We start from the raw sequence: 14,096 nt of genomic DNA on the forward strand, positions 1-14,096 counted from the left end.
ACGAGGTTAGGTAGAAAGGACACACACACCCCACACGAGGTTAGGTAAAGGACACACACACACACACACACACACAAGGTTAGGTAGAAAGGACACACACACACACACAAGGTTAGGTTGGGGGGAGACACCAGAGTCACATAACACAGAGGGAAAGACACAATATAAGACATGAATGGAGATGCTAATTCTGAGACACAGCAATAGACACACACAGAAAGAAAAAGAGAGAGAACGCAAATGAGAGTTGGACACACACACACACACACACACACACACACACACACACACACACACACACGGAGACAGAGAGCAGGTTCCTTACTGCACACCAGTACTTGGCATCTGAGATACTACTGAATTCTGGAGTTTTGGAGGGAAACAAGGTCTCACTCTGTGTCTTGAACTCATACATTTAATGTTCCTAGTATCTCAGCCTCCTAAGTTACTGAAACTACAGTTGTGTATTAGCACTTTAAATTTCCCTTATTAAACATTTCAACGATTTTTATGTCACTTTGTGTAGAAACCCTGAACAGTTATAGTTCTCTAAGTTTTTGATAAGCTGCATTTGAATGAAAGAGTGGGTTGAAGGCGACCCTCCTGCATCCTCTCCAGGACGGTGTGACATGGGGACTCCTCTGCATGCGGTGTAAACCGATTGCCAGTTTCCCCAGAGTCAAAGCCAGCGCTGCTTGCAGTCCTGTCAGGGCAGCCCAGCTGAGTTTTCCAGCAGTGGCAAGGGCTTCTCGGTTATAAAGGGATTCTTGGTTATTAAAAGTAATGGCAACTAACACTGTGCTGTCACAGCCCTCCAGGCACTGAGCCACACAAACCAGATCCCTTGCTATGTCAGTCTGTGAGTGTATAATCCTTAAGGCTTAGAAAGCTACATAGCTGCCTGGGGCCAAAGAGCTACTGCAGAAGTCCACATAGAGCCAGGAGAGCCTGACTGCACAGCCGTGCTGTGCTGGACTGTGGGTGTCACTTCAGCTCCATGGACTCGGTATTCCTCCAAGGCATACAGCTTCTTACAAGCTTGTTCTCCACAGGCTGACAATATAGAAGCGGCTGGGAATGGTCCAGAGGGAGACATAATGAGAGGTACTTAGGTCATAAGGACTTTGTTCATCCTGTCCTACTAAGGCTAAAAGTGAGACTACTCTCTTTTCATATGTTCCTCTCTCGTAAACCTGTGGGCTAAACAAGCTTCCTTTTTATCCAGTTGCTTTCGGTATTGAGCTTCAGTAATGAAAGCTGATGAACACAGATAAGGACCCTTCAATCAGCCATAGCACTGGGGTGTGGGCTGGTGGCCCCAGTCTGTGAAACACTAACAGGAAAGACTGTTGCTGCTCTGGACTGGCAGTCCACTCTGGATGATACGGAGCAGTCCTACTCTACAGCTGCTGCCTTGATGTCACTTCCCTTCCTTTCCACGGATGGGAGGATACAGGGTGTTACTCCAAAGAGATCAGGTCATTTGTTTGACAACAACTGATTAGGTCTTTGCTGGCCCCAGGGATGTGAAGATAAATGGGAAATGGTCTCAGAGACCTTCCAGAAGCATCTTAGCTCCTGACAAATGCCACAATTCTAGATGCAAATGCTAATGGCCACACGGAGGTGGAAGCTTGGTTTTGCCTGGGGAATCTTAAGAGCCTCATTTCCCTAGTGCTGGGGAGATAGCTCAGTGGGTAAAGCATTTGCCTCCCAAGCACAGAGACTCTGTTCAAAGCAGGAGGACCTCAGAACTTATGGAAAGCTACGAGAAGTTGTGTGCAAATAGAATCCTTGTGTTTCTACGGCAAGATGAGGGGTGGAGACAGAAGATCCCATGGAAGTCTGTGGGCCAGCTAGCCTGGTGTGTACACTGCCTAACACCCCTGTCTCAAACAGAGTGGAAGGTCAAGATTGATACCTAAGGCTGTCCTCTGACCTGAGAGAGAGAGAGAGAGAAAGAGAGAGAGAGAGAGAGAGAGAGAGAGAGAGAGAGAGGAGAATATGTAAATATTACATATTTGAGTCAAATCTGGTAGGAGCCTAAGCATGCCACACACAAGAAGATATTTCAGACCACAAAAGCAGACGGCGTAAAGCAGCAAGAGGATAGAGGTGGACTGATGCCCCCGTATAGCAGCTAATTCAGACTTACTCAGACTTAGCTGGAGAACTGGGAGGGATAAAGAATACTGGAAGCCCAGCACAGCTTCAGGTTACATTTGGAAGTATTCCCCCAAACTGTACAATTCAGTGTATATATAACTGACAACTGTTCTAACCGTAACAAAACCAGCTCGGAACTCTCTTACAGGCAATCATAGGCACCAGGAGCTAAACACCCTCGGTCCCCAGCCTTCTCTTACTTTGGAACATAAACACATGTTCTTCAGAAACATGGAGGCGAAGAGTTTGCAGGTGCCACTGGCAGGTGAATGAGAAAGGTCCCTCCGCCCCAACACTCAGGACCCCTAAATAGTACAAGGACTACTCTGTGCACAGATGCAGCCCCTCTCCTGCCTGTGGCAGAACTCTAACTCAGCTCTCACGTTTTCCCTTCTCTCAGCTCAGCTGCCCTCAGTGGAGGCCGCTCCCGTTTGCTCTGTCCTCTGAGAGAAAGAAACATTAGGTTGGGAGACCCCAACCTGGGACAAAAGGGAGGGAGAATGTGGGTCTGTATGCAGTTGCCAAGCTCCTAGATAAGGACTTTCCCAATTCACCAGAGGTGACAAAGCAGGCACCATGGATTACAACAGAGCAGGGCATCTCTCCAATGCATGTTGGATCTTTGGGCTGTCTGCCACTCTCCTTTGATCACAGCTAGGTTTCTCACTATAGCATGGTGTGCCTTCAGCAGACGGGTCTGTAGAGCAGGGACTTTCCTGTCTAGTGTCGTGTGCTTAGAACCACTGGGACACTACACATGTCTCATTTACATTAGCCCCAAGCAACAGAAACTTCAAAGAACCTTTGAGTTGTTCCACAGCGAACTCTTCTCTAGTTTTGCTGTTCCCCAAAACCCCACCAGCAGAGTAGTCAGGATGGTCCTTGATATAGCTGTTATGCAAAATGGGTAGTATTTTTTGGTGACAAGGAAGCCTTGACATAAAGCTGCCCTGTTAGAAAAGTCATTAAAAGGCACTGACTACTGAGCTTCCTCGACATGCTTAGTGGAGACTTTATGATTGGCCACATGCCCACGGGGCTACTGAGCAGAATCCACTCTGCATTTACAGTGGGATGCGCTTTGTCTGGAAGGGGCAAGACAGACAGGGAGCTTCTGCTTCAGTCAGAGGCACCAAAGGATAAGCGGAAATCATAGCACCATTGCTGGTGCTGTGAAGGAGACACCTGAACTGATCAGCCCTGAACTGCCCAGTGGCAATCCACATATGGCTGTCCAAGATGAGATGTCCTGGCCATCAGATTTCTAACTTTATACAAGAAAAAAAAAGGGAGTTTAAAGTCTTTCAGTGATTATTATCATAAGGTGGTTGTGGTGTTGTCACCTGGAATCCCAGTACTCAAGAGGCTGAAGCAAGAGGACAATGAGTTCTAGCCCAACTTGGACTACATAATAAGATCTTAGCTCAAAAGAACAAAAACAAAAGGTCTGGAGAGATGGCTCAGCGGTTAAGAGATGGCTGACTGTTCTTCCTGAGGTCCTAAGTTCAATTCCCAGCAACCACATGGTGGCTCACAACCATCTGTATTGGGATCTGATGCCCTCTTCTGGTGTGTCAGAAAACAGCTACAGTGTACTCATATACATAAAATAAATAAAGTCTTTAGAAACAACAAACACAAAAAATAAAACACCCACCCCAACCCCAGAAACCTATATTGTGGAACTGGAGAGATGGTTTAGCCATTAAGAGCACTGGCTGCACTTCCAGAGGACCAAGGTTTGATTCCTAGCATCCATATGGTGGCTCACAGTAGCCTGTAATTCCAGTCTGAAGGGACCTGATATCCACTCTGGCCTCCATGGGCATCAGGCCCACACGTGGCACAGACATACATACAGGCAAACACCCATACACATAAAAATAAATAACCCTTTAAAAAGCATATCATGTAGAAATAATGTTGGTTATACTGGCTACACAGAAATCTTAAATTCACTTCAGTGTTTCAAGGATGCTGTCGCTTCTAGAACCATTTACCCATGTGGCTTACCTTGAGTTTCTGCTGAATGGTGCAGAGTGTGAAGAACGGCCTGGGCAGGGAGACCACAGAATGAGAAGGCAGGGAACCTGCTTGTGTAGCCAAGAACGGCCTGGGGCAGGAACTGCGGCGGAGAGGGCTCTAGGGTAGTCCTGGAGGCTAGGCTAAAGACCCAGGCTCATGGAGCAGGCTGCATGTTAGATAGAACAAACTTAGGACTACCAAGAAGAGGGGCTGGCCCCAGTCCTGCAGCCCCGAGCCCTCAGCCCTGGGAGTGCCAGGGTTATAGGCGTGCTCCACCATGCCCAGCTATAAGCATGCTCTTGATCCCAGAGCAGAAGCAGCACTAGGCTTTGTTATTAATTAATTGGCTTTTAATCTCCTTTGGATCACCCCAAACTAAAATACCAGGGGAGGACATCTCAGATTTGGTGCTGCTTGGATTTAATTTTAAGTCTTTTCTCCATCCTTAATATTTATAGTTAACCAGAATGTGTTCCTGTTCTTCCAGAGGCTTCATCTCTTTCTCAGGAACCCCAGCTCTGCACCCCAGTTTTTGTTCACCCCTCCCAACTCAAGTATGTTGGCTCAATCAGTCACTGGTGCCTTTCTACTTTGGTATTTTCCATCTGCACTAGATCTGCTCTTTCCAGTGCTCTGTTCCCTCCAAGCTCAGTGGCCACTTTGCAGCTGTGACTCATCTGCTGTGAATCATGCCTGCCTAGGATGCAAAGGCCAGGGAAATGTCTCTAGCACACCTGGCTGGGTATGAGCCCCTGCCTATGTTTGGCACACGGGCACAGGAACTAAGAGCAAAACAACCCCTGTCCTGTAATGGATCTTGACCATCCAATTCTGGAAAGGGCTTCTAGTAGGAGCCTGCATAGCTAAGATCCTCTCCCTCTCCTACTCCCACCCCCCCCCTCTCTCTCTCTCACACACACACACACACACAGAGAGAGAGAGAGAGACAGAGACAGAGACACAGAGAGAGACAAAGACAGACAGAGAGACAAAGACAGACAGACAGACACACACATACACACACACACACACACACACACACACACACACACACACACAGAGAGAGAGAGAGAGAGAGAGAAACGAGAAACAGTCCAGAGAGGGTTCCAATGTAGGAGACTATGACAGAAATGCAACAGAGAACCTAACTAGGATTCTGGGACAGAAAGACTTTCATGGACAAACTCATGCAATTCAAACAAAGTCTGAGCCAGGCTAGTGCCACCTGCCTGTGATCCCAGCACTGGAGAGGTTGAGGCAGCAGGATTGGTGGGTTCAAACCAACCAGAGATACATAGATGTTATTCCCATCCCCAAATTAAAGTTCACAGCTGAGTCAGTGAGAATGTTAAGGGCGCCCTCAATCACCTGCCTTCCCACACCATATCTACAAGAGGGCAGATGGTGCTGGAAGACAGAGCGACAGAAAGCACCACACTTTCTCAGGACAAAATAATGGCTGAATGGGAGCAGAGACTGGTCCATGCTTCACCATGCTCCAAGAGGGTTTAGCTAGAAATGACACTTGTCACAAAGGACCACCTACTGCCCAGTGCCCAGAATAGGCAGAACCATGACGAGGACACAAAATGGTGGCCCCTGGGTGGGGGACAGGATAAAGAGTAACTGCTATCACTAGCGACTTGCTTTCAGGGGGGGCAATGGAAATGGTCTAAAATTAGACTATGACGATGGTCTTACCACTCAGTAGCGTTACTAAAAATAACTGAATCGTGAAATGGGTAGATTCTGTAATGTGTAAAATGTACTTCGACACACTCCTAAAGAAAGGAGGAAGCAGAAAAGAAAGAGGGGAGGGAGGAGGCTATTTAAAGCCCATGCAAAGAGAGGGTGAGGGAAGGCAGAAGATTCTTGAGCAGTGAGTGAACTCTTAGGTCTGAAGATGGCTAAGCATCTTCAGAGAAAGAACTGGGCAGTAAGATGGCAGCCAGGCTCTGAAAGGCCAGGGCTTTTAAGCCGTCTGCAGCCTTCTGCCCTCAGCACTTCTGCATCCCCACAGTGCTAGGAATGCTGAGGACAGGCAAAAGAGTGAGTGGGGTGGGAGAAGGCTCACCTGGGCAGGCACACGGCTGCTGAGACAGTGCTCTTGATGGGGAGGGGTCCATAAGACAAAGAGACTAAATCCCAGGGCTGGCAGGGCACCAGGAACTCCCAGGCGCAGAGGGCAGAGGACCAGTGTAGTCTCCAGCACCTGTCAGAAGCACAGTAGCAGGGTCTCTCACAGGTGACCTGGGCTTAGCCTAGGACAGAGGAACCAGGCAGAGCAGGGACCTGGATTTGCTAGTTTCTTGGGTATTCAACTGTACACTGGGATTTTACCAGAGGCTACTCAGACTGTTTTTGTGGGGAATGACATGACTGTCACGGCAGATATACCCTATAATAATCACCAGCTATAATAAGGACAATTTCACACTCTTGGAGCAGATGATCAGCTGACCCTGCTTTCAAGGTCCTGTTCCTCACTCCTGTCAGCACTAACCTAGCTAATGAGGTTGAAGAAACATGACACTGAAAACCACCCCTCCAGAGAAGCACTTCCTCACATTTGTCTCAAATGTGGCACCACCAAATCATTTCTTCTAGCACTTTCCGTCCCAATATAGAGCTCCTGGCAGGGATATTGTCATCATCTCTGAACACATAGGAACAAGCCAGTCCACTGGGCACAGAAGAGGCAGGAGGAAAGAAGGCTGGAAGGAGAGACAACAGCCCTGGGTGACTGGGAACGAAAATATAAAAAGAGCATCGGGTCTCTGGAAGGAGCCTTAAGATGCTGGCAGTAATGGTGCCTGTGGAGGCGGGAGGACAGCAGAATGATCAAAGCAACTTGTCACTAACATCTGAATTTGATATCAGCCACATGGGTTACCCAATCAAAAAACAAAACAAAACAAAACAAAACAAAACCAAAAAACCCAACAACCTGGTCATTGTGACATGGATTTGTGATCCCAGCACTTAGAAGGCCGAGGGGGGAGGATTGTGAGAAATAGGCTAGCCTGGACTACACAGCAAGATCCCATCCCATCTCAAAGAAAAATAAGCAAAACAAGATAAGGATTTAGAGAGCTAGTGAGAAAAGGGCAAGGTTCTTTCTCACCACAAACCTCAAACCATCCTGGCAAGAGCTCCTGAAGAGTTAGTCAAGGGTCAAGGTCAGAGAGTGCATGTCCCTACAGGCTCGACAGCTGCCTTTGGAGATGACAGGGGGAGGGCACAGCTTCTCTGATGTCAGCACCTCCTCCACACAGAGGTGTGAAGACCACAGTGAACAGAATGGGGATGGACCATCTTTACCTGCTAGACACTGACAAGCTCTTTCTATTCCTTTGGACAGAATCCAGGAAAAAGCCAAGGAAGGAAATCCTGTCCCAGGACCTGACGTGAAGCATACAGCACATCCTTCCTCTGGAGATGGGGGGAGGGGGTCATGGACGCTTTCCAAGAAAGATTCTAAATCACTGTCACTGTTCCTAAACATTGCCAAGCACCTTCCCCCAAGTTGTACTGTCAAACGTCACTATATTGTGTGGGACTTTTTTTTTTTTGTCTGTTTGTTTGTTTTTAGTTTATTTGCTTGTTAGTATTTTGACATAGGGTCTTACTCTACAGCCATGCCTGACTTCAAACTTACTATGAAACTGGTCTCAAACTTGCTGCAATCCTCCTGCCTCAGCCTTCCAAGTGTGAGGTGAGCACCACTGCATCCAACTAAAAGATCACTAGATCTTGTCGTTGGAAGACATTAAGTTGAATCATGACCCCCAAAAAATGTCAGTTGAAGTTATATCGCCAGATATGTGAGTGTGGGTTTATTTGGAAAAGGATAGTTATGGATGTGACTGGTTCAGACCACGATAGGATATAATGAACCCCAAATGCAGTCTAACCAGTGCCCTTATGAGAGAAGACCTAGAGACAAGAGGAGACAACCACGTGAGCACAGAGGCAGAGGCTAGAGTGCTGCAGCTATAGGAGAGGATGTCTGGGTTCACCAGCAACCACCAGCAGCTCAAAGACACATGGAACCTGAGTCCGCGAAAAGGAAACGGTCCTACTCATGCCTCGACTTTGGGCTTCTGGTCTGTGATCCTCTGAGAGAATACATTTTTATTGTTTTGAGGTACCCAGTTTATTGAACTTTGTTATAGCTAGCTCCTCCAGGAGACTGACACAGCCATCACTTGGCTTCTCTTCTCATCCACCATGCCTGAACCCTTCTGTCCATTGGTCAGTTGAGCTGCTCTCTCCCATGAGAGAAGCCGACTCAGTGTCCACCTCAGTAGCACCTCCTCCCCTCCTGCCAGGCTCTGACATAAACAGTCCTCCAGCAAGTATGCACTGAGCACTGAGCGCTTCTACAAGACAGCCACTGTTCCAGGCGTGTTGATACAGCAGCAAACAATGGACAGATAATAAACATATTCTCAAAGAAACAAGGTTATTTCTAGTACAGATAAAGAATAGTGTAATATACTGAAGGAGTGAGTGGACTGGGGACCAGAGGAAACAGGAAGATCATTCTGACTTTCAGGGAAGGTCTCACTTAACATGTGACATAGGAGTGGTTACCTGAATGATAGGGAGGTGCCTACAAGGAAATCTGGAAGGAGGAACAACCAGTGTACAGGGTTTGTGGCACGGCAAACTAGGCATACTTAAGGAGGGACTTCTGGGAGTGGCTGGGATAGCTGCTGACCCCGGAGATACAGGTGAGACCAGCCAGCAGCCTAAGAGAAGAAGTCTGAACTTCATCCCGAGAGACCACGGCATTCTTCAAACAAGCCTTGCTAACTGTACTGTTTGTCCTTTACTTCTTGGGCTCTTACCAGTAACAGGCCCGAATGTTCTGTAATTCTGGCCATCAAGATGTTCCTGGCTTACCAGGTTGGATTCCTGCACCTCTGTAGCAACTTACAATGAGTACTCTGGATGGCTTCCTGTGACCTTTATTAAATAAAGGTGCCATCCAGAAAAGAACACAGTCCCTGAGGCCGGCAGTAAATGAAACCTTTCAGGTCAGACCTTGGCTTTGTTATGGCTTTCAGTCTGGCCTGAACCACTGACCTGCAGAGACAGCCATAAGGTAACCCCCATAAGGCAGTTCTGTGGTGCTGCCTGGATTTAGCGAATGGGATAAAAAGCTTGTTCTTCCCTAACAAGAACAGCTGTGGATGCTAAAAATAGGGGGGGGGGGGAGCCACAAAACCTCAAACAATGCCACGTACAAAATCTAGGTGAGCGCAGCAGGGCCAGCAGCAGCCATGGCTTTCACCAGGATTTTCTTCCAGTCGGGAGATGAAAAAAAAAATCATCGGGGCAGGTTTCCCTAGAACTGCCATACTGTCTTGCATCATAGCTGAGGCCACCCGACCTGTTTGGAAACTAAGCACTTAAGCAAAGATGCTCTGCAATGCACTTCCTACCGGCTTTCTCAAAGCCTGGAAACAAATCTGAGTTGCCACAGAGGGCCCAGGGAGAGGTAACAGTATGGGGATGCTGGTTGGCCAGCCATGCTGACTGTCACTGAGGCAAGGAGTGCAGGGAGGAATGCTCCACTCAGCCCTCCATCCCAGCAGGGCCATGCTCTGTTCACACCCACCTCACATCCTCTTGGGTGATGAGCTACTATACCCAGCCCTTTTAGCAACAAGGGTATTGTGGAGCTTTCTTTGCCTCCAACAGTTAAGTGGCCCTGGACAAGGGAGTCTGGGTTTCTTCATCTGTGTCACAGGAGGAGTGATACCTGCCACTCCCAAATTAATGGTGAAGATGAATGAGGAGATTCTGTTGAAAGTACTCTGCAAGTTACCAAAGCAAGAGAACACCATGACAGCGGAAGTCATCCTCCTGTGGCCATCCTGAAGTGGGCTGTCATTCAGCTTTTGATTCCTCTCTTTAGATTTGGTCTTGTCATACAACCCAGGGTATCCTTGAACCCATGATGCTCCTGCCTCAGCTTCTGGAGTACTAATAGTACAAGCCTATGCCACTGCATCTGGCTTTTGAAATTTCATTTTTTAGTTGTTCATTTTTTTTAAACTTTTTTGTATGCATGTGAATAGGTGCTTGAGGAGGCGAGAAGAGAGCGTCAGATCCCGTGAGGCTAGTGTTACAGGTTGGGAGTTCCCTAAGGTGGGTGCTGGGAACTGAACTCTGGTCCTCGAAGAGATCAGTACACGCTCTTAACTGCTGAACCATCTCTTCAGCCCCTTGACATTTTCTTTTAACCTGATGATTTTCCTTTCGTGAAAGGAATAGGATGACTTGCCCACTTAATAGCTCCCTAGAGGTGCAGGGGGTTGGGAGACTGTCCTAAAAGAAGCTCCTTCAGCATCATTTGGGGTTATTATAAAACTACTTACCTTTGAAGAAATAAACATTGCCATGAAGATAGAACTACTGCATTTAGCATCTGCGAAGATAACTCATTTCAATTTCCTTAAGACTTGTGATATGGTTATATTTGCGATATATGAACTGACACAGACCATCCAAAAAACAACCATTCCAAGAAACTTCTGGATTGCAACCGAGACTGAGATAGCCCATCATCACAAACTAGAAATCACCAGTGTTTGAGGGGGAAAGAAAATCTCAGGTGTCAACTTTTTTCCACGGAGCCCGTCGAAACAGCTCATCTGCCATCTTGGTCTTCAAAAGCCTAAATATCCCTACTTCTGACCGCAGTATGGGCAAGAGGAAAGGGATGTGGCTCACAACTCAGAGCCTCTCTGCCCCTGTCTTGGGTTCATGCTGTATCGCTGTCCTGCTTTCAGGATTAGGGAGGAGGCAGATCAGATCGAAGGGAATGAATCAGAACCTCAGCATCGGGTTACAGGCTGGATCCCAGCCGGGGCGAGGGGAGCCCGGCCTGACAGCTGCCAGCTCACCTCTACCTCTGACTCACCACCGGGACAGCTCCACGTCGGGGGCCCAGCCCGTGCCAGCGCGCGCACCTGCGCCGGCAGAGCCGTGCTCCCGCTCACTCCGTGGGTCGCACCCGTGTGCGGCGCTGGACCGCCAAGCCCGCTTCCTCCTCCCCTTGTCACCTTCCCACCTCTCATCAACCCGCAACTCGGGAGAGCGCAGAGCAGTGCAAGCAAGCCTGGGTCCGGTCTTCCCAAATCCTAGGAGCGGCCTCGGTGTCCGAGCCTCCCCGGGCGACCCCGGCGCGATCGTGGCCTCTGACCAGCTCGCGGCCCTCCACTGAGGCCGGCGGAGTGACAGCCCTGTCCGCCGCACCGGCCGTCCAGCCGACCCGCCCACGCCGCCAGCGACCCCTCCTCACCGGTCCCCGCGCAGCCACGCCGCACAGCCCCTCGCGAGCGCGGCACCGCAGCCCGAGGCCCTATCGCCGCGGCGGCCCGCGGGACCGGGCAGGGGGGCGGACGCCGTCGGGGCCGCAGCTGCCGCGGATGCGCCGCGCGCGACGAGCCGTGCCGGGTCCTTCTGAGGCGCGGCGGAGCGAGCTGTCAGTCAGCGGGGAGCGCCCCGCCCCCTTAGCAGCACGTGACGCGCGAGCAGCCAGGTCCTTCTGATGTGTGGCGGAGAGAGCTGTCAGTCATCAGGGAGCGCCCCGCCCACTCCCACCCTCCTCCGCCCGCGTGACGCACGAGTTCTCCCAAGCCCTGGAGCAAGCCGGGAGCCCCGCCTCCAGAGCGCCACGGGACTCGCGAGCTGTCACTTTTGCAGGGAGCGCCTAGCCTCGCTCAGCTCCTGCACGCAGGCGCAGGAGCGCCCCTTCGTCTCCGCGCCCTCGGACAGCCGCGCGGGTTCGCTTCGGAACAGAGTTCCAGCAGAGGATGGATGACCAGGGCGCGGCCTTTTTGCGCGCAAGAGTGGTTTGGGTGGAAGATACCCCTCGAGGCTGGTCTTGCCTGGGATAGCAGAGCCCCAGCGTAGATCCTATGCTATGGACCCACACACCTTTGAAGGCTCCAGTGGCAGGTTGTGTCCCGTTTGTTTTCTGAAAGGCGTGTCTTTACGAGGCCAGTAGATTTGGCTCTTTTCATAAATAGGAGTAAGCACAACGTCCAGCCATTCAGCTTCTCCCACATCTCTTCAATAAAAACGTACAAAGAGGCTGGGGGTGGAGCTCAGGGGCGGATCATTGACTGCGTGGTCAAGGTCTTGGCTCCCTTGCCTGGTGCCAGGGAGGAAAGGAAAAACTAAAGAAAACCAAGGCCGAGCTTCTAGGCTTTTTTGTGAAGTCGTGAGGGTTAGGCAAGGGACTGGAGTTCTGCCAATCAGGAAGATGATATAGGTTGTGGTAACCAGGAACCTGCCCTTTGCTGACAACAGATGGGGAGATCTGTCCCACTAAGGCTTCTTGGGAAAGTTTAAGAGATCCTGAGGAAAAGGCTGGGAGCTGCGGTTCTTGAAGAGTTTAGGAACACGTGGCGATCCCAGGAGAAGGTCTCACAGTTTGATCTCTGGGTATGAGAACTTGGTGCCAGCTCTGGAGGGAAAGGGTGGGTGATAACCTTCATCCTTGTGTGGACATGACAGACAGGTGCTCTGCACAGAGTCCAGCAGACTAGAGACAAGGCTCAGAAAACTTGTAGCATGTGAGGGGACAGTGTTGGGGCTGAAGGAACCCTCCCCTGCTTCTGTGAGGGAAGATGGCACTGGGCACTAAGTTCTGTACCCCTGACCTCACCTGGACAACTGTTGGGGAGCACTGAAAACAAATGTACCCACTAAGGGGTCAGCTTCCATGCTGAGAAGCGCCATTTCTCCTTAGGAGATCTGGTGGAATCTGCCCTGCCTTCTATCAGGCCCCTGACCTCCTCAGGAAGCTGGATAGTGGCCGATGACATGACATTTAAAAACGAGGAAGAACCTGCTGTAAGCCACAGGCTGGTGAACTTGGTGTCAACCTAGGAAGTATTCAGAGCAGATGACTCTGAACATAGCCGTGCCCCTCTGGAAATGAAGTGCTGAGACACGAGACGCAAACGCAAGGAACTAGATAATGAGGAGGCTGGAGCTGTGCCTTGGTAGCTGTGCTCTCCCGTGGCCAAGATGTTCCTCTGTAGGTAAACATCCTTGAGTGTGCAGACAGGTTGTCCATTTTGTCAGAGACTACGGTACCATAGGGCTTTCCCAGTTGCCCCACATGGGCATTAACGATGGTCTGCATCTCCAGAAGACCCTCACTTTATCATGCTATCATTTATATTGTGGTGGTGTGCCTCTCTGTGGGCTCTTCAAGAGGATCATGGGAATATCCTAAAAGGGAGATTTGGCCAATCGTGATTTGGGAATGGGAAAGAGACATCATATCTCATGATCATAGAATCGGCCGGGCACAGGTGGCACATGCCTTTAATCCCGGCTCTTGGGAGGTAGGGGCAGGTGGATCTCTGTGAATTTGAGTCAAGTTTGAAGATGGCCAAGACTAAACAAAGAAACTGTCTTGAAAAACCAAAACCAGCTGGGTGTGGTGGCTCACGCCTGTAATCCCAGCACTTGGGAGGCAGAGGCAGGTGTATTTCTGAGTTCAAGGCCAGCCTGGTCTACGGAATGAGTTCCAGGACAGCCAGGGCTATACAGAGAAACCCTGTCTTAGCCGCCCCCCCCCCAAAAAAAAGAAAGAAAAGAAAAACCAAAACTAAGTAAAATAAATAAATAATCCTAAATCTTTAAAGTCATAATGCAGATCCATTCGGACACCCAATTCCAATTTTTCTCTGAGGTATAGCTTTGCTGAATATTTACTTAAACTTTCCATGTCTCTCTACTGAATTCTTTCTATTGGGAAGGCATGAAGCTCTCTAGAACCTTGTAACAGCAGCAATGTCAAAGTCAAAAACCAACCACGCAGTTTGTTTGCTTTATTTGAGGGCCAGTTTACTTTATTTCCTGTTGTGAGAATA

General features: G+C 49.5%; 1 protein-coding gene across 2 annotated transcripts in view; it reads right to left on the reverse strand.

Moving 5' to 3' along the window:
• Positions 1–11,679, reverse strand: part of Kiaa0513 (KIAA0513 ortholog) — a 51,725-nt gene extending 40,046 nt beyond the window's left edge. The window contains exons 1-2 of one of the 2 annotated variants that reach the window (XM_052166388.1): positions 11,507–11,679; positions 6,266–6,403 (exon numbers count right to left, since the gene is read on the reverse strand). The gene's annotated coding sequence lies outside the window, so the exon portion shown is untranslated. The remainder of the gene's footprint in view (positions 1–6,265; positions 6,404–11,506) is intronic. The other variant, XM_052166387.1, reaches the window with a different exon arrangement.
• Positions 11,680–14,096: the final 2,417 nt, after the last annotated feature.

This window comes from Apodemus sylvaticus, chromosome 21 (genome assembly GCF_947179515.1).
Source record: "Apodemus sylvaticus chromosome 21, mApoSyl1.1, whole genome shotgun sequence".
NCBI classification, from domain to species: domain Eukaryota; kingdom Metazoa; phylum Chordata; class Mammalia; order Rodentia; family Muridae; genus Apodemus; species Apodemus sylvaticus.